Raw genomic sequence first — 26588 nt, 5'->3', positions numbered from 1 at the left:
AGATCCTAAAGCAATGTCTTTCACTACTTTGTTTAGAAGTGAAGGAACACTAAGGAGAGTGGTGCTGGTGGTTAGCAGGCGGTTTAATTTAAAGCATAACAGCTATTCTAGACTAACGCCTTGTATCGATGATCCCTTAGGTTTGTTCAGTAGTATTAGCGTTCTGTCTTTCTAGTATGTCATGACATTGGTTATCCAACTTTTTCATTTGGTAAGATTGGTCATTTCTTGAATCAGCTCCCACCCCTAATATTTAATTCTCAAATAGTTCACTTCTGGACAACAACACTAAATTCTCTGTTGACCATGGTCCATAGTTTTAGATCCACTACCACATCAAGTGGTATGAACCATGGTTTCTAATCAGTTTGAGTCAGTGTGGTTGGGATACTGCTGTTGTAATTCTGGAGTATGTGTACCAACTGTTAGCGTGCTAATAAGAAGTATCTTCATATTTTGTGGTCCTCAGAGACTGTTGAAGGTTATATATTAGTCTTCAGTACCTCTTGTAGTTTATAGGAATTGGATAGTACCCCTTTAAATAGTTTTGTGGGCGCTTTAGTGGCCTCTCAGTATTTGGTTTTCAAAGCCACCCAAACCCTCTTTGAACCAGCAGTGTGTATATGTAGCTTGTCCTTTCATGTGGTAAATAATGGTTATTTGGACTCTGCTGAGCTTATATTGTTTCTCATATTCCATTTCTTGTGTAAAGAGCAAAAGACAACACATCTCCTCTCGCTTCCTTGACAACAGGAGGGCTGGATCTTACCAGACATCCCCTAACACAACACCCATTTTTTCCTAGTCCTTCCTTTGCCCCTCATTAACACATCATGCCATCCTACAATGGGCAAATGGCCTTACACTTCCTACTCCTCTCCTCTCACTCTACACATCCCTTTTGAAACAGTTTTGGAACTGCAGAACCAGGATTTCTTATCCAGGCTAGGCAGGTGGTGTATATTATAAGTAGCACCTGTCTTTTTTTTTTTTTTCCTGAAGTACCTGGTTTCATAATTAGTCAACAAGGTGATCTAGTTCAGTGTTCTCAAACTTTTGTAGTGGTGATCCCTTTCACACAGCAAGCTTCTGAGTGCGACACCCTCCCCCCCCCCAAATTAAAAACACTTTTTTTATATTTAACACTATTATAAATGCTGGAGATGAAGCAGGGTTTGGGATGGAAGCTGACCACTCATGACTCTCCTATGTAATAACCTTGCTACCCCCTCAGGGGTCACAACCTCCAGTTTGAGAACCCCTGATCTAGATGCAAAAAAGGCTAATATCATTCTAGGGTATATTAACAGAAATGTTTTATGTAAGACATGTCATGAGTTGGCACTGGTGAGGTCTCAGCTGGAGTACTATGTCGAGTTCTGAGCATCACATATGGCCACACTGGAGAGAATCCAGAGAATAACAAAAGTGATAAAAGATTTAGAAAACCTGATCTGTGAAGAAAGGTTTAAAAAAAACTGGGCATGCTTAATCTTGAGAAAAGATGACTGTGTGTGTGTGTGTGGAGGTAGATCTGATAGCAGCCTTCAAATATGTTAAGGGCTGTTATAAAGGAGACATTGATTGATTGATCTCCAGTGAAGACTGGACAAGGAGAAATCAGTTTAATCTGCAGCAAGGGAGATTTAGGTTAGATATTAGGAAAAGCTTTCTAACTCTAAGGATAGTTAAGCATTGGAATAGGCTTTCAAGGGAGGTTCAAAAATTCCTTTTACTGGAGGTTTTTAAGCGTAAGGTAGATAAAAACCTTTCAGGGATGGTCTAGGTCTACTTGGTCCTACCTCAGGGCAGACTCAGTGACCTCTCAAGGTCCCTTCCAGCCCTACACTTCTATGATTCTGTGATTCTATTACATGGTCATCCATACAGCTGGCTTCCATACCAGTTCTGTCTAATGTCTCCAACCTAATAGTGTAAAGTGACCCACCTTCTTCCTCCTGGGGCAGGAGTGGGAGACTTTCACAGATTATGAAATCAGAAGGGGTCACTGTGATCATCCAGTCTGATCTCCTGTATAATACCAGCTATAGGACTTCCTTGAATTAATTCCTAATACATTACTGCAAGGGGGAGGTAGGTCACTTTGGAAGGACAAGCTTTATGGGAGGATGCAGAGCTGACTTAAATCACTATAGCTCTTATTTCTTAATCTGGCCCTTGGAGAAGAAAGTTCCTGGCAGTGGGTGATTGGGTTAGGACTTTTTCTTTGCCATAGTCCCAACTTTCCCTGCTCCCCCTTGTTCTGATAGTTTTCTTTGTATGGCACCTTTAAATGTAAGGAATCTTCTTGCCTTCCGGTAGGGGACAGTGGAATGTATCATCACAACGGAGGATTTTACAGAGTGAGGGATATACTTAGCGCAGCCTCTTTATTCTTGGCAGTTTTTCTAATATCTAAAATAAGTTATTTAGAGTAGGAATATTTGCTGGCTCTTTGCATGTAGAAAACATAACACAGAAAACAGGCCCCAAAATGGATTATTAGAGCCACAGGCCACTTAGTGAATGCAAAATTGTAGTGCACAAATGATAGACTCATAACATCTCCTTATAGTTAAATAACTGCATACAATACATTGAGTTGACATAAAGCTGGTTATTAGCTGATATACTAAAGGTTAAAGTTACCAATGAACAGCACAGTTCGCAATCTCGTACTTTATACCTTTACTGGAAAAACGTCATAAATCAACCGTCCAATTGCAGAATAAGCACAAGTGTCCAAAATAACTCACAAATCTTTCAGTAAACATGGAAGTCTCTCTCTTGCTTTTGCTAGGTAATTTCTGTTTCACTTACCAGAGTACCAGCATGGGATAGGGATTCTGTATTTCTCTTGCCTCTCTGTACTATATTGTCTAAGTAGAGAGTCACTATAATGGCTCAGACATAGCTAAAGTTCTCCTCAGGGAGTTTCTTATATTTTACTTACGTGACTGTTGGCACTTAATTAGGGCATCTGAAATTCAGAAGCACTTCAGGGCAATTTTCATTTGGTAAGAAGCATTGCATAGGACTATACTTCTTCTGCAGGGATGCCATGTGCTTGGCTGTAATGGCATATCGGCAGAATTCCCTAATAGTGGATGTGTAATGCCTGGTGGCTGAGGCAGGCTCGAGGTCAGTCTAGAACACTATATGCAGGTAGTCAGGTAGCTGGCAGGTCAGTCTGTATCGGAGGCAGTCCAGGGCAATAGTTGGAATTCTTGCAGGCGTCAGGAGCCTGGAGCTAATCCAAAGAGCCAGATCAGTGGGTCGGGGAGGCAAGGTTGGATGAGGCGGCTAGGTAGGGTCAGGTGAGGCAGACAGTCAACAAGGCAGGGTGAGGCGAGGTAATAAGATAGGGATGTAATGAGGCAATGAGATAGGGATGTAACCAGCAGGCACTAACTAGTCTGTTGCTCAGGCATTCCTTTTCCTGTTGGGGTCTTTATCAAGTCCAGGTACCCAAGGTACCTGCCTGTCCACTCAATCAGGGATGAGAGATGTGGCTGCTGTAGGCCGTTAGCTAGCTCCCCGACCAACAGCTTTAGTGCTAAGTACATTGCTTAGTGAGTTGCACAGCTGTTAAGGATGATGTCAGTGAGCCTGGGTTCAATACTAGTCTCCAGACAGGATGTAATATTCCAAAGCACCCTTTCAAAATTCCTTGCTCATATAATTGTTTTGTTAATGATAATGGATAGTAAAGCAGCAGTTTCACAAATTCTATTTGACATGTCTCCATGGCCCCCTCCTAAAACAGCTAGATGCTGCCTCTAGTTATATATGAAATAAAGCTGTTAGAAAGCCATGATCAAGCACTGCCTTCTATCAGATCTCTTGACTATATAGCATTCTGTATGTCCACAGATATGAACACAAGTGGTAAGTCAGCACAATGACCTAAAATGAAGGGGAGGAGAATAGTAGGATAACATGGCCTAGAATAATTATGTGGATTTTTTTCTGCATGGAAAACGGACAACAATTTAAACCTACGGCTGGGCTTCAAAGTCCCCTCAGGCTGATATGAGTTGCCCAGAAGTAATGCATAGTGACTCAATCATTTGTCTACCAGTACCACCTAAAAGCCAAGGCACTATTACTGGAGGTGAGGACAGGTGAAAGGGATTGGAAAATTCTCTTTAAAATTATATTTCCAGTGTTTAAAAGATTGTCTCAGAGGGCCTTTGCTGCGTAATTACCTCCTATATTTAAATGACACCAAAAAAGCATTATATTATCATTACAATATCTTCTCAAAGTGAACTCCCTGCATTTTCTCCCTCTGGTGTACCATAGGAAGATACATAGATACAGGCAGAAATAAAATATCTATGTTTAAATGTTACTAATTTCATGGAACAAACTGATTTGGAAAACATAAGAACATCTCCACCAAATTTTCATTCATCATTAAACTTGATCTCAAACTGAACTCTTTTTGGTGAAAGTGTTGGAAGTTCAGATAATGAAATTAGGAATGTCCAACCATCTCTACCTGGCTGGTAGGCCTTCTTGGGAGGAGTCCAGTGGCCACCTTATTCTCCCAGCTTTCAGGAGCTGAACAGAGGGCCTGCTTAGTGTTCACAGGGCATGGCTGGAAGTCACCGTCCATAAGCTTCTGTGTAGCAGCACACTTTCCTCAGCAGTGGGATCCAGAAATGCTCCACAAGGTTCAATTGCACAGCAATGGCATACTGACACATTAGAGGACGAATGGCTTTCGGGGACTCGGGAGAGGGGAGTTCTGTTCCTGGCTCAGTGTCAGACTACCTGTGTAACTTTGGCCAATCTATCTAATCCCTCGGTGCCTCAGTCCCTCAGCTGTAAAATGAGGATAATATTTCACAGAAATACAGTGAAGATAAATTAATGTTTGGAGCGGCCCAGATACAATAGCGATAAATGGTAGAGAAAAGGCCATAAAGAAATATACTTTCTGTAAGACACTTTGATGTTCAGATGTAGTAGAATTTGCTGCAGTATTCTCAAATCCTTGTCTTTCCATGGGAGAACGGATTCCAGACTACCGCAGTGCACTCTGTAACAACTGCAGCAGAACTTCAGCAAAACATTTCTGGGCCCTGACTGTGAAAAAGGGGGTGTGAAGCCAGAAGTCAGTGGGAGCTGAGGGCACTCAGCACCTTTCATGATTTGAGGCTTTGATCGTCATTGCATGTTTTACACTTCTAAAACATGGGGGAAGGGAGATTGTGCTCTTCTGTGGAAAAAGACCTAAGGGGCGGCTGCAGAATTTTCTGCAAACTTCTTCCAAATTCTTCCAGTGGGCAAAGCAGGGTATGTCCCTTTTCCCCTCATGCTCACAGGGAAGGAGCAGGGTCAAGCCTTAACCTCTGTGGGTTCCTCGGAGCCACTCTAGGCACAGGCCAATCATGGGGCAGCTCTGTACTCTTATGGTTACTCCAGAGCACTCTGCTTCCTTTCCTGCCTCCCTGGAGGCACACAGTGGCTCCCCATGAGTTTCCACCCCATGAGTTTTAACCCTGGGACCTTCCTGCAGGGGAGGACTCCATGATGCAGAACGGAAGGGACTTATCCCAATTATTCTGCACAGTGGTTGTAAGGGTACAATTCATATCCCCAAGCCTTGCCTTTGCCTTTTACCTCCCTACTTATGCATCTCCAGGAGAAACGTACTGTGTAGGCGGCTGGTCTCCCTTCCTCATCGAAAAGGGATAATCTGTGTGGATCTCGGGCAGCTCAGTCCGATCCATATGGATCACTGTTGTAATTGTTTTTGAAAAGAATATGCATTTTGAAGGAATATTTTCAAAGCTAATAGGTGGGAAATGTGTTTTATCCTTCTGACACCAAAAACAGTGTCCCCTCCCCCTCTGATAAATTACCACGATGCACTCTATATAAACACAAAATAAATAAAAGCCACCACAACAACACTGGAACAGACTGTTTTCCTTCATGTCTCTGTATGCTCTGAACTTTTGATCAGGTAGGATATTTAAATGTATAAGAAATGCCTCTGTGAAGATTCTTAAACATTTCAATCGCTGCCTGATAACAAAAGAATGAAGTAGACCTGCATAACAGGGAGAAAAGCTCCTTCAGCATACACCTGCTTGCAACCTGAAACACGGCCAGTAGGTTATATTTTCAGTCTTCCAGGCTTGACTATCTCTTAACAAAGGATACAGCTTAAGAAAAACCAAAAAACACTAGGCAAAAATTTCTACTGCCATAATGCCATTGATTTCAGTAGAGAATTTGGCCCTCTGAACGAAGATATTACTAAAAAATATAAAAACCAGTGCTTTATAAATTGTGAAAGATGAAATCTTAATTATGATTTCATCTTGTCATATGTAAAAATAGTTTAATATATCATCTGCCCTATTAAGAAAAAAATTCTAATATACTCATGAGTACTACAGATATCTCTGCAAACAACACATTTTCATGACTAACATTTTTATAATAATCATATAAATATGTTGCTTACAGAAATAAATTATTCAGTGGCCATATGTTTAAAATGTACTGCATTTCAATATAGTTACAACACTTATTTTGTCCACAAGCAGAGTTTTAGACTCAACCGTTGAAGGATGAATTGGTTGGATGTCATTGAATGTCACCCAAAGTACACAAAGGCTGTGTGGCCTTTGGTATATTGCAGACAGAATAAACAAAAATAAAATTAATCAGCAAAGGAAGAACAAACTGTTTACAAAATCCAGATAAGAGCAGAGCTGTCGAAAGCTGAGACAACACAGAGAGCCATGTGATACCACCACTAAACACAGAGAATTAGGCTGAGAAAGAAAATAAATAGTAATAAATAATAAATGAATCATCATTTTAAAATTAACCTTAACTAAAATATATAGCTGAGGAAGTGTTTTGACTTAGTTATCTTTTGATGGACCTAAATCTTTCTCTTAATAATTGTGCCTGGACCTTATGCCAATGCTGAATGGTCTGACAATGGGTCATAAAGACTACCCAGGAAATTAGGTTGAAGAAGCTGACTTTTCCCCTATGTTTTAATTAATAATTTTAATTCATGAATTGCAAACAGCTCTAGGTCCGTATGTTATAGACCTGTGATTTGTAGTGAAGCAGCAGAAATAGGCAGCCTCATATTCTGTTCTTCAATATGGATTTCTCTGTCTTTTAGGATCATTAAATTGGATTAAGTATCCTGGCTGCACAGATCTCATTCTGCACACTTCCCTAAGAGTCAGGTGGGCCTGCGTCTGCCTACCCCTGCCACTCTACCCCTGGGGTAGAAGTACTTCCCTTCTGCAGGCCAAAAGGCCTGTGCTTGTCTCCCACCAGAGCCAGGATGACAGATTGTGCCTGACGCCTGGCTGGAGCCCCCTGGACTGTGTGCTGGGCGCCTGACGCCTGGCTGGAGCCCCCTGGACTGTGTGCTGGGCGCCTGACGCCTGGCCCGAGGGCTGGAACCCAAGACTGTTTGGTACCCCAGTTGAAGGCCTGGGTTGCCAAACTGTACCTGACTATACTCTGCTTGAGGGGTTGGGCTTTAGACTGTTTGGTGCCCAGCCCTGCCTGAGGGTTTGGGCCCCTGAACCACTCACTGCTCTACCTCACTAAGGGATCCAGCACTGAGACTAACAACTTCCCCATTATCTTAGACTATCCATACAGGGGCATGTACAGCAAATAAGTGTGGCCTCCCTCAGAGATTGACAGAGAGGGAGGGCCACACATGCCATTGTAGGCTGTTTCATTATACCAGCCCCTCCATAAACGTATCAAGCTCTGTCTTGAAGCCAGTTTGGTGTGTGTTTGTGGCTGGTTGTGGCTTTTTTGTTGTTGTTGTTTTTGCTCCCACTGTTCCCCTTGGAAGGCTGTTCCAGAACTTCACTCCTCTGACTATTAGAAACCTTTGTCTAATTTCAAGTCTAAACTTCCTGATGGCCAATTTATATCCATTTGTTCTTGTGGCCACATTGGCACTTAACTTAAATAATTCTTCACCCTCCCTGGTATTTATCCCTCTGATGTATTTATAGAGAGCAATGTTAAAATAGTCCAGGTGAATACTATATTTCCCAGAAAAAATATTCTGATAGTGCCATACATTCTTCTCTTGTGAGAAAGAAAGAATTTATAGCTCACTAAAAGAAAGAGCTTCTAATACCAACCAAAATATAGGATTGAGATTTAACAGAATCTTTAATAAGGGACTGAATTATTTATAAAATCCCTGAAAATGCTCTAAGGGAAAAACTAATGAGAGAGCAGGAATTGACTTTGACTAAGTATGACGAGCAACATTTTTATAAGTTGCTCTTCTAATAAAATCATTTGGGTGCTCCACAAAATAAATGTTGTAATGTCTGCAGATGCATTTTTACACTAACCAGTAAAACAGACTAATCGACAAAAGCATTACTGAAAAGAAACAGCTATAAAGATTCTGTGAGACTTGCCAGAGCAGAATGTGTCTTCTCTACCAATACAGGAATACTGATGTAATACCTGGTTAAGGGTAGGTATTTATAATCATTCTTCTCTTTGGAAAAGTGCTCTTCCTTTTCCCTCATGCTGCTGCCTTCATAACACTGGGTAAAATGTTGTTGTGGGCCAAGAGTCAAGTTATTTTCAATTAAGAATGTTCTAAACAGGTGCAAGAAAACCAGACCGAGATTAAATTAGTCCAAACAGAAAGGCCTACTGATAAAACTCAAGGACTCTGCTAAGATCGTGCCTGGTAAACAAGATATGGGTCTAGAATTTAATCAACCAAGATTGGTGTGGTGGATATTGGACCTAATTGGTGAACAAAACAATGAGGCAATAAACTGTGCTGCCCACATGCCACCCTCCTTTGTGGGGGGTCCTTAAAATGAGACTTTAAAAAAATCATCATGGCATCTCGGCTCAGGGCATCTCAGCTGGACTCTGTCTTGTCATCTCATCTTCCCTGACTCTAAGACAGAAGTGGCAGAACTGACTAAAGGATTTTCTTCCTTTCTTCCTGAGAGGAAGGCAATAAAGCCTTGCTCTTCTTTAAGGGATTTTGTTTTTCACCTGTGAGTCCTGAAAGTCATTAGCTCATGATATCCTCAGCCCATGAGTGGGGATACCTACTTGTCAGCAACGTAGAGCCTGCTGTTGGGCATATAAGATCCTGTTCTGTCTCCCTTCCCTTTTTGTGTTACTTTTTGCCTTACTAGTCTTCTTCCTATCTCTCTCTGCATGTCATTGGATCCTGAAATCAGTTGTATTGCTTTCTTCAACACAGCTATATGAGCCAGCCCTGCCCTATCTAAGGAGAAAGGGCCCAATCAGGTCACTTCCCTAACCAAAATGTAAGTCAAGGTCCAACCAATAGGTATTCTGGCTGGCAAGCCAGCCCAAAAACATCTGTTCATAACTGACCAGCCACCGAATGTTCCAAGAACATAAACAAAAGCCATATTTCCCCCACCTTTTCTATCCTGTCTCTCTGTCACCTTGAGTGTGTCTGCCTGCTCTTTAAAACAGGAGAGGTGAATACCCTTCACACAGCAGGACTGAAAGTAAAATTAACCCTTTCCTTTTTATCAAAGAAAGGTCGAAGGTGAAAATCAGAGATGGGATTCACAAGCTATGTGTTTCCCCCCACCCATCTCACTTTCAGGGGTTGGTCTGATATGTCTAAGGCTGTCTACACTACAGCCTATGTCAGCAGAACATAAGTTGCTCAGGGGTTACCTCCATCTCATTCAGCTTCTACAGCATAATATTAAATTATACCATAATGTTAAACTGGTGAAAAATGGCTAAAGACAACACCCAAATAGAGCTGCTTCTTTCATTTTATAACCTTCCAAGTAACTCCGTGGTCTGCTTCTGCAGGTGATCATAAACTCCTACCAGGCGACTTCATTGCTAGACAACCTCCCTTGCTAAACCAGTTCCTCTGGGCAGGGTCAGGCTTTTGTTTAGAAGAGCAACAAAATTTCAATGGTTGACCATGTAAATGAACAACCCTCTTTTGGTAGCCCTCTGCCACCAGCCTTTTGGAATTCCAGTACAGCATAGAGGCAAATGGACAATAGAAAAGGCAGAGTGCTGCATATTCAAGATTGAGTTTGCAGCTTGGTAATGATACATACAGATTTTGTAATCTCACACAATTAATGAATTGTACAGATTTTTCCCCAATCACCACAGCCCCCTTTGAATCCTACCCATCACTTCCAATATCCATCAAAAGCTGAAGAATATCCTAGTCAAATTTGAGCAATCAGGCCCATCTCGGATTTCCCACTTAATGTTCCCTATGTGTCATGTTCAGCTCAATAGAGAAAGAGACAGACATACTAATACTTGATGCAATACAGAAAAGTATTAATGAGCAATTAACAATGCATCTGAACAGAGTAATTTCTAAAGCCACAAGCTTATCTGCAGTATATTTTATAACAAAATATAACTAAGAAAAGATCTTAAATGGTATCTTTCAAAATATTATACAAATTAATAACAGCACAGATGGTATGTGATCAAAATCAATATGAAATGTTAAGGTAAAATAGCTGTAAATATGTAAAACCACTGATTTGTTATTAACAAGATGTTCAAAATTGATAATAGAAATAGACTGTAATTAGCCTCAGAATTTGAGGCTTGCAGGTAAAAAGGTTAGTGAAACTAATATGAATAAAAGCATCGTAATTTAAATATATATACATGGTTTTAGGGAATCTAACTATAGCCCTGAAGTACTGGAATTCAAATATTAGAGCATTGTGCTATTTCATTAGAATCAGCAAATGTAATTAACCAGTCAAGTTTCATTATCTACTGTGATGAAACAAACCACACAAATGGCAAAAAGTAAATTTAGATTTTATAAATTTTTAAGTGTTAATAGAAACATAGGAAGCTTATTTTATCTTGACAATGACCCCACAACCAAACCAAAATCAGTTCAAGAATTCCAGAATTTAAAATGAAATCAGATGGAAATGGGTATGTACTTAATAAACCCTTCTTTCTTTGCAGATTTGGTACTGTTCTCTCTTCTTTTTAATGTCCCCCCCCTTTTTTTAAATGTCCCTTTCCTTATTGTTGATTTAATTCTAAGTGTTGCAGGTAAATGGAAATCATCTCATTAATTTTTCTTTAAGAACTATATTTTGTATCCCACTCATCTCACCTTTTGCACTTAAATTAGGGACCAGATACACAATTGGGTAAAATTGGCATGCTTCAATTAATGCCAATGGAGGACTTGCATCAATTTACACCAGCTCAGGATCTGGGCCTAAATAGTTATTTTATATTGCTCCTTTTTAGTATTTGTTTAATTATGGATTTGAAGAATTCTATTGCTCAGTTGGATAAGATTGTTGTACGTGCAAGATTCATTCAGATTTAATTTATTAGAATACCCTTACTGTTGTGGATTTTGTATAGATATATATGACCAGACTTTGTACATTCTTTGTATGAGTAAGAATTAAGGTATCATTTTTTATGCACAAATGAACAGTTTTGAAAGTTAAATGAAGGATCGATAAAAGTGGTTTAGATTTGTAGACTGAGTCATTTTATTTTAAGGGGTAGAGTTAAGGTTGTTTTGTATTTGTATTGTAAATGTGCACACAGATGCTGATTCTATTAAAAATATTCATTCTATTCAGGACAATCCTATTTTTAGGATGGGTAGAGGGGATAGTCATTTGCATTTAAACATTCCAACATCCTGTTGGATACCAGCTGAAGACTGCTTCATATTTACCATGAATACATATGGCTCCAAATTCATGCTCACATGTAGTATTGGAAAAATTCTGTAGAAGGTTTTAGAGCAGTTAAAAAGTTTTTAAATGAGATTACTTGATTTTCAGCAATGGTAATTTTAGGTACCTTTTTAAAATACAATTTAGCAAAGAATATAAAGATGTGCTTCTATGTTTTATTGACTAGAGATGGACTGTTGAGTTGAGACCAAAATTTTGTTGAGGTTTTATTTTCTGAAACTAGTAACTTTCCATACTGAACATGTCTATTAATTCTGTGAAAGATGATCCAGTGAAGCTGATTGCTGCATAAAATATTGTGAAGCTGAAATGTTTGATCAGAATGCAAATATTCCAGGAGGAATACATAATTAATCAAAACCACTGACCCATCTGATAGATCCTATAGCACTCCACAACATCAGTGGATAGCACCAACTAACATTAATTAGATGTGTGGCTTATCCAGCTTCTTTATATGGCTTTTCATTTGTTTCAGGTAAAGTTTACCTGGAACCCCTTGACTGAGAGCATTTGCTACCACCTTGTGCTGCAACAATTATCTGGTTTGAGGATTGTTGTATTCAGTCCCTAATAGCTATGCTCCTTTTCAATGTTAGTATTTACTTACTTACATTTCTATGTGGCATCAAAAATATTTGTGGTGCTGAAAATAGCATCTTTCCAAAGAAAAGAGAGTGAGCTGGATTTTTGAATATATTTTACACATCATATACGCAGGAAAGATGGCATGAGATACATTTGCATTTCCTAGTTGATTGTAACCCCTGCCCACTTATTCCATCTGTAATGATGGTATGTATACTAAAACATAACCACCCCCATCCACCTCCCAAATAGTTACCTTGTGACATCTATACATTCTCTAAGAGTGCAAATAAAGATTTATAGCTTATTGCACTTAATTCCTAAATCTCAAATTATCCCAAGTTTTCTTTGAAACCGGAACAATAAAAATGAATGTCAGTCAGCTTTTTCTCAAACCACATTCATTGATGAGGTCAGGGATTCATTGTAAGGTCAGTTGGCATTGGCAGCATAAATGTTTGTCTGCCAAGGTCCTACTTTCACATATAACTCCTGAAGGTGGAAGCTACATATTTTGTATACATCCTGTTTTGTAAGTGTGAAATTTGGATGGGCAAGGGATGCCAGATTGAACCCTTGTTATAAATCCAAAATCTCTGCATCCTTCCTTTGTAATAATAACACTTAAAATTTCTCCTAATATTATTTCCCCATTATATGCTCTGTAGGGTAAAAAATTTAATTATTTCCTGTGAAGATTTATTATTAATTACATCTATACATTGGCACAGAATGGGAGAAGTAGACAATTGGAGGAAAATGTCCATTAAGTTGGACAGGAAATAAGACATTTTCAATAGTCTAAAAAATCTGGAATACAAGAAATGAAACCATTTACTTCCAACTTAGTGCTTCTTAAACTTAACTTCAGGATACCCTTCAATGTATAATTACATAGGAAATTAACTAATTAATTAACTAATTAATCCAAACCAGCATAAAAATTAAAAGCCTGCTCCTGTACCACTAAAAACAGTGGGAGTTTTGCCAATAGCTTCAAAGAGCTCACTATTAAATCCTAAATGAGCTGTTGCTTACTGATGATATCAGTATCATTCTTGTGAATTTTCCTACTTTTCTCAACCTATGTGCAGGGCCATCACAAGATCAGCAAGAGTGAAGGTTATTGTTCATGGGGAATTTTGGACAGTGGAGCCAAAGCACAGATTTACATTTACAATGAAAGTGTGTTCGTGCATGTGCTTATATCACATACACAAATGTTATTTATTTGCCTTTTATCACACACTGAAAACTTTCAATGGACAATCCAATCAATTTCCTTGGTATAATTTTGCTGTTCCCTTTTGAAAAAAATATATTTTCCTCCAACTGTTCTTGTATCTTCTCTTTTCTCTTCAAAACAATTTTCTGATTTTTCACTTCAGCTTATTTTACCCATCTAATGTTCCTCTCAGAAGAGTAGTCCTCAAACTGTGCGACGCACTCACCTGGGGGTGGGGGTGGAGGAATGTTCGGTGGTTCAGTAGGACCTAGCACAGCCCCCACGAGGGACAGGGACACCCAGCCCTGTTCTGCCTGCAACCCGGCTCTGGCCCCACCCACAACTCTGGCTCCAGCCCAGCCCTGCCCTGATTCCATTTCCACCCCCACGCCAGCTCCGCCTCTAGCCACAACTCCTCCCCCATCCACAGTTCTGCCCCCAGCTCTGCCTTCAGCCCAAGCAGTAATGGGGATGGAGTGGGGAAGGGAGCATGGACACATTCATTACTGGTAAGGGGGGATGCAAGATAAAAAGTTTAGGCACCAATGTTTTAGAATTTTCTGTCTTGTCTTCTCTCTCTCTGTCTCTCATTTCCCCATATTCTCTCTTTCCTCTCACATTGTCTCTTCCCCCACCCCCAATTCTATCATTTTCTTCATCTAGCTTTCCACCATAACCTTCCCTATCCACCAAAATAACCAGCCTGTGGACAGATTCTTCTCAACCACAGGTTTCCTTCCGTCCAGTTCATAGACTATCAGGGTTGGAAGGGACCTCAAGAGGTCATCTAGTCCAACCACCTGCTCAAAGCAGGACTAATCCCCAATTTTTGCCCCAGATCCCTAAATAGCCCCCTCAAGGATTGAACTCACAACCCTGGGTTTAGCAGGCCAATGCTCAAACCACTGAGCTATCCCATCCCTCCTCAGCTCTTGCCAGTTCCTCTTTTTGTGAATGCTCACCCTTCTGTTGAGGTCTTTCCTCCTAGTCTCTCTCTTGAGTTCACCTTTTTCTAAATTGTCAACATTCCCATTCTTACTATGAAGGGGGGCCACTAGCAATTGGGCCATTCAGACTTAAAATATTTTTCTTTTCTTCCAATTGCATTTCTCACCACTGGCTTCTCTGCAGTATAGTAAATCTCCTTCTAGTGCTTCCTGTGGTAAACAGGAAGTGCTTGAGGGAACCATTTTGTGAAGTGAGGTGGCCAGTAGTAGTATGAAAGCTATTGTGGGCGCTGATAATGTGCAGCACCAACCAACTGCTCCAATATATAGGAATGGGGGAGCAATCAGGGTGTTGAAGAAGCTGTGGTCTCCCAACAGGGTACTTCAAATGATGAACCTTTTTGTGCATCATACCAGGACTCAGGAATCATGCCTTCCTATTCTAGAGAAAACTATAATCTAACTTCACAAGAGGCAAAATCGACAGACACAAAACTTATGAGGAATATCTAATAATCACTGGTGGTAGCATGTTCATTGATGTATCTGGCATGTCCGTCAGAAAACAATATTGAGTTTGGTACTAAAGTGAATGATTCATGTGGAACCTTCTCTTCCCAACTCTTATTTAGAAATACCTAAGTAAGTGTTTTCTATAGGAGACTAATTAAAATAATTATTTCTCAGTGATGAGAAGTTTCCAAACTGGTTCTATTGAAATTGCAGGAATAAAGTGGTGTGTTGGCTGACGTGCTAATATTTCAAAGCTCCATCCGTTAAAAACAATTGAAAATAAAAAATTACTAGGAGATCTTTTTGTCAAACATTTCCTTCTCAATTTTTCTTTGTCAGAATTCCTCAGATTTCAGGATATTTCATAATGTACTCCCTTTCCAACCACCAAACATGAGCATTATCTATTTCAAATGTATGCTTTCTGCCCATCGCTAGTATTGCCCTCACTTATGTACCTCAGATTCATAATCCGTTCAACTGCCTCACATTTTATTCTGATGTAATAGTTCAGTCTGTTATATTTTTTCTTTTTCTCCTGTGACATGTGAATGTAGGTCACTGATATAGCCATACCTTTTCAAAGGCCAGTGGTAGTACAGATCTCAGATGTGGTTTGGATTAGATTCTCTCTTTCATGGTAGAAAGTTTGCATGGCACAGCTGTAAGTCAGATGAAATGTACTGTAGTTTTAAACTGCCAAAATACATTTGATAAAGGCATTAGATCAAAACTGACAAGATAAAAATCTCATTTTTGTAGCTCTTTACTAATGTATGCTCCTCTCAATCAATAAGGGAATTTGCAGATCTGGTAAGAGCTTGAGAATAATTGAAAAGCTCTGCCACTGCTCTCCAAAATAATACTTCCTTTGCAGCTCTTCTCACCATTTAAGCTAACAGTTAGTATTGGATCAGCATAGTGCAGTGATCCAAATATTGCTTTTGCTTATTTTTTATTTTTTTTATATCCTGCATGGACCTTGCCCTCAACTCAGGTGAGCAAGGACCTTGTACTCTGGCTTTGTTTATTCGTATGATTATATTCATAGGGCCTGATCCAGCATGCACTGAAGTCAGTGGGAATCTTTCCATTAACTTCAAAGGCACTAACCTTTAGCTTGGAAGATCAGAGACTGGCAAATTACCCATTTTAACAAAAGTAGCTCTGGCAAAGTAAGTGAAAGCTGTAGAAGCACCTTGAACACAAACCCTCATAATTCCTTCTCAGAGAGGACTCCATTCTCTTGTTAGTGAGTTCTTTGGAAGAAGGCATTACTGTGACTTTAATTAGTGATGCTTAGATAAGAATGATTAAGTCCTTTTGGATTAACAAAACTTTCGATTTTTGCCTGTTTAGATACCTGGTTTTGTTGGGATATTCCTTCTCTGTTTTAAAATTTTCTGAATGCAGTGGAGCACAGACCTGATTAGCTGGGTCTGAAGGGAATTGTTATTTATGGCTGGCTTTGTCATTTTTAGTTCTCTTATCTGTCTTTTTTTCTTCTTGCTTTCTTCCTCTTCAGGCTGAAAGTCAAAGAGCATTAATCAATGTCTTCAGCGCAGTTGCAATACACTCCATTAGGAATAATCTATCCTGGCCCTTTTCCTCTGACTCTTTTTTGTTCAAAGTCTGAGTTGTCCCCACTCTGGGAAAGATGAACTGTCAGTGGAAGAACAGGTTTCAGAGTAACAGCCGTGTTTAGTCTGTATTCGCAAAAAGAAAAGGAGTACTTGTGGCACCTTAGAGACTAACCAATTTATTTGAGCATAAGCTTTCGTGAGCTACAGCTCACTTCTTCGGATGCATACTGTGGAAAGTACAGAAGACGTTTTTATACACACAAACCATGGGAAAAAATGGATGATTATCACTACAAAAGGTTTTCTCTCCCCCCACTCTCCTGCTGATAATAGCTTATGTAAAGTGCTCACTCTCCTTACAATGTGTATGATAATCACCCATTTTTTCATGGTTTGTGTGTATAAAAATGTCTTCTGTACTTTCCACAGTACGCATCCGATGAAGTGAGCTGTAGCTCACGAAAGCTCATGCTCAAATAAATTGGTTAGTCTCTAAGGTGCCACAAGTACTCCTTTTCTTTTAGTGGAAGAATAATCTCTTTGTCTTTGACCTTACTTAAAATCAAAGGGACAGATTTTTCCACTCAAATTCACATTTAATGGTACTCAGTAAGTCCCACTGATTTCAGTGGGATTACTTGAAGAGAAAGATATTACTCAGTTTGAATAAAAGTGGAAAATTCCCTAAAGGAATTTAGAATTTAAAGTTTGTTTTGTTTTTTAATAGGAAACTCATCTTCTCTATTTACTTTGAAACTGAGTGGGCTCTGGGAAAGATATTTGTCTTTTAATGTTAATAGGGACTAGATCAGAATCTTTAGCTTCCTCTATGGAATCAGTAAGGATAATCTTATTTTTTTTGATATTTCCCGTGTTTTTTTGGAACTATTTTTATGGACCTTTACAAACAAAAGCTTACTAGAGGCAAAGAGTGAGTAACATATTGAAGTATCTACATAGTTTTTGTCTGACAATTAAGGAGAGAGGAATAAAGATGGAATTAAGGCTGAGAACACATCAGTAAGTTAAGATAAAATACATTATAATTGCAATTATACCAAAACTAAGCATGATTAAGCCAGGGCATTCCCAGTTAATATTAAACATAAAAGGAATCCAAACATGTGTACATATGGAAATGCACAGTTAAGGCCCTCAAACAGCCCTAACTCTGCCCTGTAGTGCCACCATGCAATAACCTTTTAATTTGATTAACACATTTTAGAGTTTATGGTCTCTGATAGGATGAAACTGAATTTTAAAGACATTTTTTGACATATTCTCCTCCTCATTGGGTCACTACAGGAGAGAGCTATGGTTCTTTGGGCTATGAGAACTACAAGGTTGATATAGAACTTTAAATTGCCCCCGCTGACACTTTGCTATTGGCCCCTGGATTTGTAGAGTAGCCTTGCCTTTCATACACCACCTGCCTAAAACTAAAGGAGATTGCTCCCATCCTCTCCACATCCTGCAGCATCCTGGAGAAGTAATGGCTCCTGAATATCTCAGGTGGATTTGCCTTTCACGCCTCATTTTTCCAGGATGAGGACCCCTGTCCCTTACACATACACTGGTCCCCGGGAGATGTGGAGGCTAGAACCAGTTTCCTTTGGTCCTAAGCAAAGGGTTTGTGAAAGGATTCTGGATGCCCAAAGAAGCCTTGCTTTTTCATGCACCATTTGCCTAGGACCAAAGGAAGTTTGGTCCTAGCCTCCACCTACCCTGCAGAGTCCTTGAGATTATATTGCCCCAAGATGTACAGAGCAGCCTTGTCATGCACCATCCTCCCAGTCCCAGATGAGATTGGTTCTGATCTCCACACACCCCACAGTCCCTTGGACAGAGACAGATTTGTGGGGACCTGGGCTGGAGCAAGTGGGGGGCCCCTTCCCACCCCTTCCAACTGCATTCCTCTTGTCCCCCCTCCCCCGGCGCTTCTGCCAGGAAGTTGGGTCATGGTGCAGGGGCTTCCCCCGCTCCCTGGCAGAAGCGCCGGGCAGGTCAAACCCCTGTGCCCTGATCTTGCTCCCCAGCAGGAGTGCCGGGTTTGGAGCACTGGGGTGTCTTTTGCAGGGGGCCCTGAATTGGCTGGGACCCCTGGGCACAAGCCCCATTGGCCCAGTGGCTAATCTGCCACTGATCTTGGATCTCTAATGTTCCCCAGCTGCCTGGCATTTCCAACTTTCTTCCTCCTGCCTCATCAGTCTGGCTGGGCCAATCCAGGGGGCCACGAGATCAGCATGGATCTTCAAATTGCCCTCTTCGGGACTTTGAAACTTTTAGTCCCCAGTTGCCTGGGATCCCCCTCAAGAGCTCTACCAGCTGCTCAAATGAGAAAGCCAAAGACAGAAACGCACTCCCCTGACTCATCTGAAAAATTAAAAGGTAGATAAATAAGTCATTTTTTTTAATCTAAGGATTTCTAAACCAACCTCAAGATCTTTGGGGATGAGAAAGTTGATTCATAAATTTTGAAGACATGGAGCTGGCAATACTGCATACAGTGCATTTTCTATTCCATACACAACACTAATATTAAAGTGAAGGTTGGAAAATCCATCAACGAGAAGCCTGCAGGTTAAAATTCAGATTGGAAGCTCAGCTTTAACTCTGACCCTTGCTTTATCTCATTTTAAAGTATTTGTCAAATTAATTTATACTTTCATGCAATCAGGACTGGTTACATACACTAACCTTATACGGTAACACAGTATCACCTACATTCTTGGTACTGCCAAATCTGCATAACTTCAAGGTCTGCCACACTGGTGTCATTTCCCATCTTTTTTTCTCCCCAAAAGAGAAACCAGTATGTCCTGCAAGATCAGGAAACTCTGTTTCTGTCCCAGAAAGCTACTGGGCAACTCACCCCCACCCCCACTTTGGGACAACTGAGCATAGAAACCTTTATGAAAGTTTACCATTCATTTCCCTCTTGGAGATGGAATTTCTCTGGAATTGTTTCTTTGACTCTCTCTCCCACTTCATGCCTCTTCAAATCGGTGCATTAAGGTAATGCTCCTTTAGAGACTCAGAACTAACATTTGTTCCTCTTCTATGACCTGGAAATCCCAGGGCTAGGTCCTGCATAATACACAGAGTGCCTTTTCTCTCTCCTCCACTGCTTGCTCTGAGTGACTGGGCACTGCTGTGTCTCCACCCTGAGGGAGTATGCCTTCTTCCTCCTCTTACAGTCAACCTGTTGGCACAGATTGAACAGTTGCCAGAAGTTGAACCCTGCTCTCAGGATTCAACATAGCAACTAGTCCCAGTGAGCTTCCATCTGTTACCTTCATGGAGAGTGTGAAGGAGTCTTATCCCACAGAAGTCAGCTCTTTAGTCACTATTCTTATTTGAAGTCTATTATGCATGGAGAGAATATGTAGTATGAGGGAATTCACTGAGGTTTATAGTTACTGATTCCAATAAGAATTTTTTTTTCAGCTCATGCTAACTTCTCTCTCCCTGCTGGAAGCTCAGTGGAACATCTCTGCACAGTGACTCCTATGGCCTTGCACTTTATTAGTGTCCATTCTCTCCGCTCCCCCATTGTCTCTATCTCATAGCTTTTTGGGAGTAGAACACAGCTCTTCAGTCTGGAAGGTGCCCTCATTTAATTTCTGTTTCAAAGAGTAAAGGGGGAACTTCCTTTAAGGTTGCTCACCATTCACACCCTGACCCCTATCCCCACCCCTGCCCCATCACTAGCTCCCACACATGGAATTTATCTCTTTTCCCTCTGCTTGACTTCACTATGTGCTTCTAGGATCATGAGAGTCTGCACCCAGCCACTTTGCTCTCATGCTGCTGAACTGTTGAGTCCCTTCTGAAAGGTAGGCCAGCCTTCATCTCCTACACCAGGTGCTGTGCTGACCTCAATGTTGATTTCAGAGTACTGGGCTTTTGCGATGACACGATGACATCATAGTGCAGAGTTCAGATGCTCTCTTTGCTGTATCATTCCTTTTTTCCTCAGATTTAGGCAACACAGTAGTGTTCTCTGAGTCTCCCTTCCTAGTTTGAGCAGGTAGTCCCTGTACTTAGAATAGTAATACCACTAATACAGACAATATATTATCAGTAAAAAGATTTTAACCCCCAAACTTCTAAACTGCACCCATTGTTCCATTTGCCAGGTAAATTGAGCTATTTCCATTCTGTCATCAAAGGGATAATTCATGCTACTGGCTTTAGATGCTCTTGCTAATAGGCTGGATCTATTTTTTTTTCCTTTTATCGGTGTAAATCCTAAGCAACTGTGGACACACGTGAATACATTAATAAAACATTTGTGTGAAGGAAAAATCTTGCTCAGAATTTTATATTTAAACCTAGCATTTTGTGCAAACTAGATTACAATATCAGACATAAGAGCATTTTTGTTGTCTTTTTGGCTGTATTTTGAGAGAAACAAGATACCATCTCCCACAAAAGTTAATGAGATGAGCCATTTATTAATAGATTATAAGGTCAGAAGGGACCATTGTGATCATCTAGTCTTACCTTTATAATCCCAAGCCATAGAAATTCCCTGAATTGATTCCTGATTATATTTTAGAAAAGCATCCAATCTCAATTTAAAAATTGCCAGTGATGGAGACTCTGCCAAATTCTTGATAAATTCCTCTAATGGTTAATTACTGACTGTTAAAAATGTGTGCCTTATTTCCATTCTGAATTTATCTTGCTTCAACTTCCAGCCATTAGATCTTATTATACCCTTTACCAAATTTTTATTCCCCATGTATGTACTTATAGATGAACAAATCACCCTTTAGTCTTCTCTTTGTTAAACTGAATAGATAGAGCTCCTTGAGTGTGTCATTACAGGGCATGGTTTTTCAATCCCTTAATGATTCATATGGCTCCAATTTATCAACATCCTTCTTGAACTGTAGACAGCAGAACTAATTTAACCTCTCAAGGCCAAATTTTGAGAAGCTAATTAATTTTTTTTATATCAACAAGGAAATACAAAATAATAACCCCACCCTTCACTCCCACATACAAATCTGTGTGAGATATGGAAGATGTTTCATGCATTGTGTGCTGGGTAATGACACGAAAAGACTCCATGTTTCTAAAACTAAATTGGTTCTTTATTTACAGAGATGCTGCAACTGCAGCTAGCATTCAATCCATGTGCAAACAGACTGACTTTCTGGTGACTCACCCAACCTCTTCCCTCCTGCAGTCCATGCAGATTGCTATAGGAGAGCATAAGTAGAGATTAAGAGTCAAACTCAGTAACTCAAACTTATGCTTCATGGAATTTTGTTAATGTTAAAAACAAAGTGATAGACAATCTGGGAATGCATGGAGTTCTCTCTGTTAAATAAATAGTTCTCTTATAGAGCTGGTCAAAAAACTTCAATGGAACATTTCTGCCAAAAAATGCAGTTTTGTCAAAATCAGAATGTTCTGTGGTGGGGAGTCAGTTTCAATTCATTTTGTTTTTATTTTAATAGTAAAATATTAAATGTAATAAAATATGTATTGTATTTTAATGAAAGAGTAAAAACAATGAATTGAAACAAAGTCAAAATGACCTGTTTTTACCATATTGAAATAATAGATTCCAGAATTTTCCTTTTACAGGAAATTTAGAAATTTCAACTTTGATTTTATTTGAAATTAATTTTTTTAAAGTCACAATTTCCTGCAGAATGAAAATTACCAGTTTCTCACCACCTCTATTCTCTTAGAAAGATCTGCAGTGCTGAATCCACCTTGTTGCTGCATAGGGAGGCAAACCAGATCTCACAGTTTTCCTTGGGAGATTAGGGAATGGTCATTTTTGGTACTGTCCCTAGTCACCATGGACATGGAAAACTCACTGCTAGACATAAATATTGACAACTCCTTGTTGTCTCCTTTTTCTTCACCTTTTCTCCCTCTTATATTACAGGTTTCTAAAGGGCAAGTTAATTTTCTACAAAATTATCTTGTTGATGGGTCAAACACTGGCAGGTCCAAACCCATGGTACCTTAAATAAGAGCAGAAAGGTGACCAGATCACAAACACAATATGCAACTCCAAACTCCTTGTGGTGCAACCCAGGTTCTCCTAATGGGCAGTGAATGGAGGAGGGGTTGCCTAGATTTGAGGTGGCTGGCACTCTAGGTACTTACTTAAACCAAGAAACAGACAAAAGGAGCAAGAATCAAAATGATGACCATGCTGGTCAGACATCACCCAGCCTGTCCAGTTTCCTTCCCCACTCTGAACTCTAGGGTACAGATGTGGGGACCTGCATGAAAAACCCCCTAAGCTTATTTTTACCAGCTTAGGTTAAAACTTCCCCAAGGTACAAACTATTTTACCTTTTGCCCTTGGACTTTATTGCTGCCACCACCAAGCGTCTAACAAATATATAACAGGGAAAGAGCCCGCTTGGAAATGTCTTTTCCCCCCAAAATCCTCCCAAACCCTACACCCCCTTTCCTGGGGAAGGCTTGATAAAAATCCTCACCAATTTGCATAGGTGAACACTGATCCAAACCCTTGGATCTTAAGAACAATGAAAAAACCAATCAGGTTCTTAAAAGAAGAATTTTAATTGAAGAAAAAGTAAAAGAATCACCTCTGTAAAATCAGGATGGTAAATACCTTACAGGGTAATCAGATTCAAAACAGAGAATCCCTCTAGGCAAAACCTTAAGTTACAAAAAGACACAAAAACAGGAATATACATTCCATACAGCACAATTTATTTTCTCAGCCATTTAAACAAAACTGAATCTAATGCATATCTAGCTAGATTACTTGCTAAATTCTAAGACTCCATTCCTGTTCTGTTCCTGGCAAAAGCATCACACAGACAGAGAGAACCTTTGTTTCCCCCCGCCCCCAAGTTTTGAAAGTATCTTATCTTCTCATTGGTCATTTTGGTCAGGTGCCAGCGAGGTTATCCTAGCTTCTTAACCCTTTACAGGTGAAAGGGTTTTTCTTCTGGCCAGGAGGGATTTAAAGGTGTTTACCCTTCCCTTTATATTTATGACACAGCCTAAAAAGGTCTGTACCAACAATTTGGAAACGTCAGCTGCTACAAAAAAAAAATGGCTAGGAAAAAACAGATTGGTCAGTGCCAAAACAAGAGTGCATATTGGAACATGGGATGTAAGAACACTATATATGAGTGTGGCAAAGCCAGGATGTTAATTGATGAAACTCAAAGCCAGAGCTATGTCCTTTTCCACAGACATTCTCAGTATTTGTGAAACACACTGGGCTGGCAGTGGCGAACTCTGCATGAAGTGCTGCAAAATCATTTGCTCTGGAAGGACTGTCAATGCCCACGGAGAAGGATTTGCCTTCATACTATCAGAAAAAGCTTACACTTCTTTGGAAAGACATAGGAGAATCTCATCATGCATAATGAGCATTAAGCTACAAGGGAAACATAGCCCTCTGACTCTAATGGATGTCTACTCAGCCACACAGATGCAGAGGACAGTGTCATAAACCAGTTGTACAAAGAACTTCAAAAAGACCCCATCTAGATTTTTTTTTAATTGTAATGGGGGAATTTAATGCCATGATTGGGAGTGACAACAACTAGGAGAATAACATGGGAAAGGAAGGAATATGAGCAAGGCAATAGATTGCTTTATTTTTGTGCTATTAAACAACTTGTTTCTAGCAAATACTGCAAGCCCATAAAGAAAAATGGTACTAGAAAAATCATGATCAACTTCATCTTACTAAGATAATTGCTGAAAAACAAGTGTCCTAAATTGTAGGGTCTATAAAAATGTAAAAGCAGATTCAGACTATTGGGGAGTGCTGCAGTCAGGATCAGACTTAATACTCTAAAAAAATTTTTTTTAGGGAAAAAGACAAAAGCGTCATAGTGTTGAATTCTGACAAATACAGGCACTATGGTGACCTTTCATAACACCATCAGTGGCCCTTTACCCCTATCTTAGACCTAGATGATGCAACACTAGAACTACTTTGGGCAGAAGTGAAAGTCATCGCTCAAGCTCTGAGCAAAGAGGTTTTAGAGATGAGTTTGCATCCAAAAAGGAAAGAAAACCTATCAAGAAGAAAAAAGAAACCATCTCATGAACTTCTCAGAGCTGAAAGTTGCTCTGAGTGGAAAAACAAATACAGACTGCATGGCAAGGAATTAAAAAGAGTGGTTAAAAAGGTTAAGAAATACTGGCTTCAGAGAGAAGGAACAACACTCTGAAAAAGCCCTCTCATATTATGTTTTTGACAAAGTCCGATTACTATCAAATAAATTAACACCTGTGACAAGTCAGCTATGTGATGCTCAGAAGAACTAGATAAAAATCAAAAGCTTAAAAGATGGAAAGAATATTTGCATCAGTTATTGAACATGAATACTCAAGTTCACCCAGTTGTCCTTGAGCGTAGCAACTGTGATGACAACAACAAAGAACACATATTGGAAGTAGAAATTGAAGCCTCAGTCAGGTCCCTGAAAAACAACAAGGCACCTGCTCCAGATGACATTGCCTGAAGTGTTGGTCTTTTAAAGTTATTTAACTTCATTTGGATGAAGGGTGAAGTCTCTCAGCACTGGCAATACTCAGTGCTATGGAGATGCATTTGAAATGTTTTCTGAGGAGCAGCTGCAGTAGCAATCTGGCAACAAGGGACCAGGCCCATCACAGACATGCACTTTCTTCCTCCAAGGAAGCGCTGGTGCAGAGCCTAGTCCCCCAGTGCCAGGCAGGGCACAGCCTGGAGAGTACAGGGGGTGGTACCAGGCATCTCTGTCAGGCCACCAGCACTTCTGCTCCTTGTGGAAAGCCCTGGAATTTAAGGCTGCAGTACCACTCCCTGCTGCTGCCCTGCCTGGGGCAGGGTGCTTGGTGAAGTGCTGGGGCCTCTCTTCCGAGCCTGGGACTCTGGCAGGAGCTCCTGCATTGGGTGGGGATGCAGGTGCCCTATCCAGTTACCTCCTGTGTGATCAGAAGGTCCCCAGCCATGGGGCCACCCTGTACTACTTTCTTGCACATGGGTGGGAGGGCAGGCAGCAGCAGTCTCTGCTCAGAGCTGGCCAGGGGTGCGGGCAGTCCTCCTTTCATTCACCCTTGTCCCTGCCTTCCCTATGGTTAGTGCCACTAGCACCCAGTGGGGAGGGAGAGGAGCCCTTTACTGCCACATAGACCAAAGGTTCCTGTCAGGAGTATAGTGACCCCCACTGATTTTGCTGCCTGTAAGCAAGTCAACCCAGACTTGTGTCATCAGGGCTCTAATAGAGTAGTGAGTTCTGGCACTTCTCTTTTTAGGACTTCAAGCACTGCGAAGCTTGCAGGTTGTCATAAATATAAAGGGAAGGGTAACAGCCTTCCTGTATACAGTACTATAAAATCCCTCCTGGCCAAAGGCACAAAATCCTTTAACCCTTTACAGGTAAAGAAGCTCAGGTAACCTGGCGGGCACCTGACCAAAAGGACCAATAAGGGGACAAGATACTTTCAAATCTGGGGGTGAGGGGAGGGGAGGTTTTGGTCTGTCTGTCCTGTGTGCTTGTCAGGCACAGATCAAAGGAGCAAGCAATCCAACTCCATTAGAATTAGTAAGTACTAGCAAGGGAATGCGTTAGCTTATTTTTGTTTTGGCTTGTGATTTTCTCTGTGCTGAGAAGAAGGTGTGTTCCTGGTTTTCTTTTTGTAACTTTAAAGCTTGGCTGAGAGGGAAATCCTCTGTTTTGAATCTGATTGTCCTGTAAAATTACCTTCCATTTTGATTTTACAGAGATGCTTCTTTTCCTTTTTTCCCTTTATAATAAAGTTCTGTTTTGTAAGAATCTGATTGGGTTTTTAGTATCCTACAAACCCAAGGGTCTGGTTTGTGCTCACCTTGTTTATTTTTCAAGCCTCCCCAGGAAAGGGGCTGTAGACTTGGGGGAATATTTTGTGGGAATAGGAACTCCAAGTGGTCCTTTCCCTGATTCTTTGTCTAAATCACTTGGTGGTGGCAGCA

This window comes from Caretta caretta, chromosome 4, assembly GCF_965140235.1.
Source record: "Caretta caretta isolate rCarCar2 chromosome 4, rCarCar1.hap1, whole genome shotgun sequence".
NCBI lineage: Eukaryota > Metazoa > Chordata > Testudines > Cheloniidae > Caretta > Caretta caretta.
Note: the sequence above shows the minus strand (reverse complement) of the source record.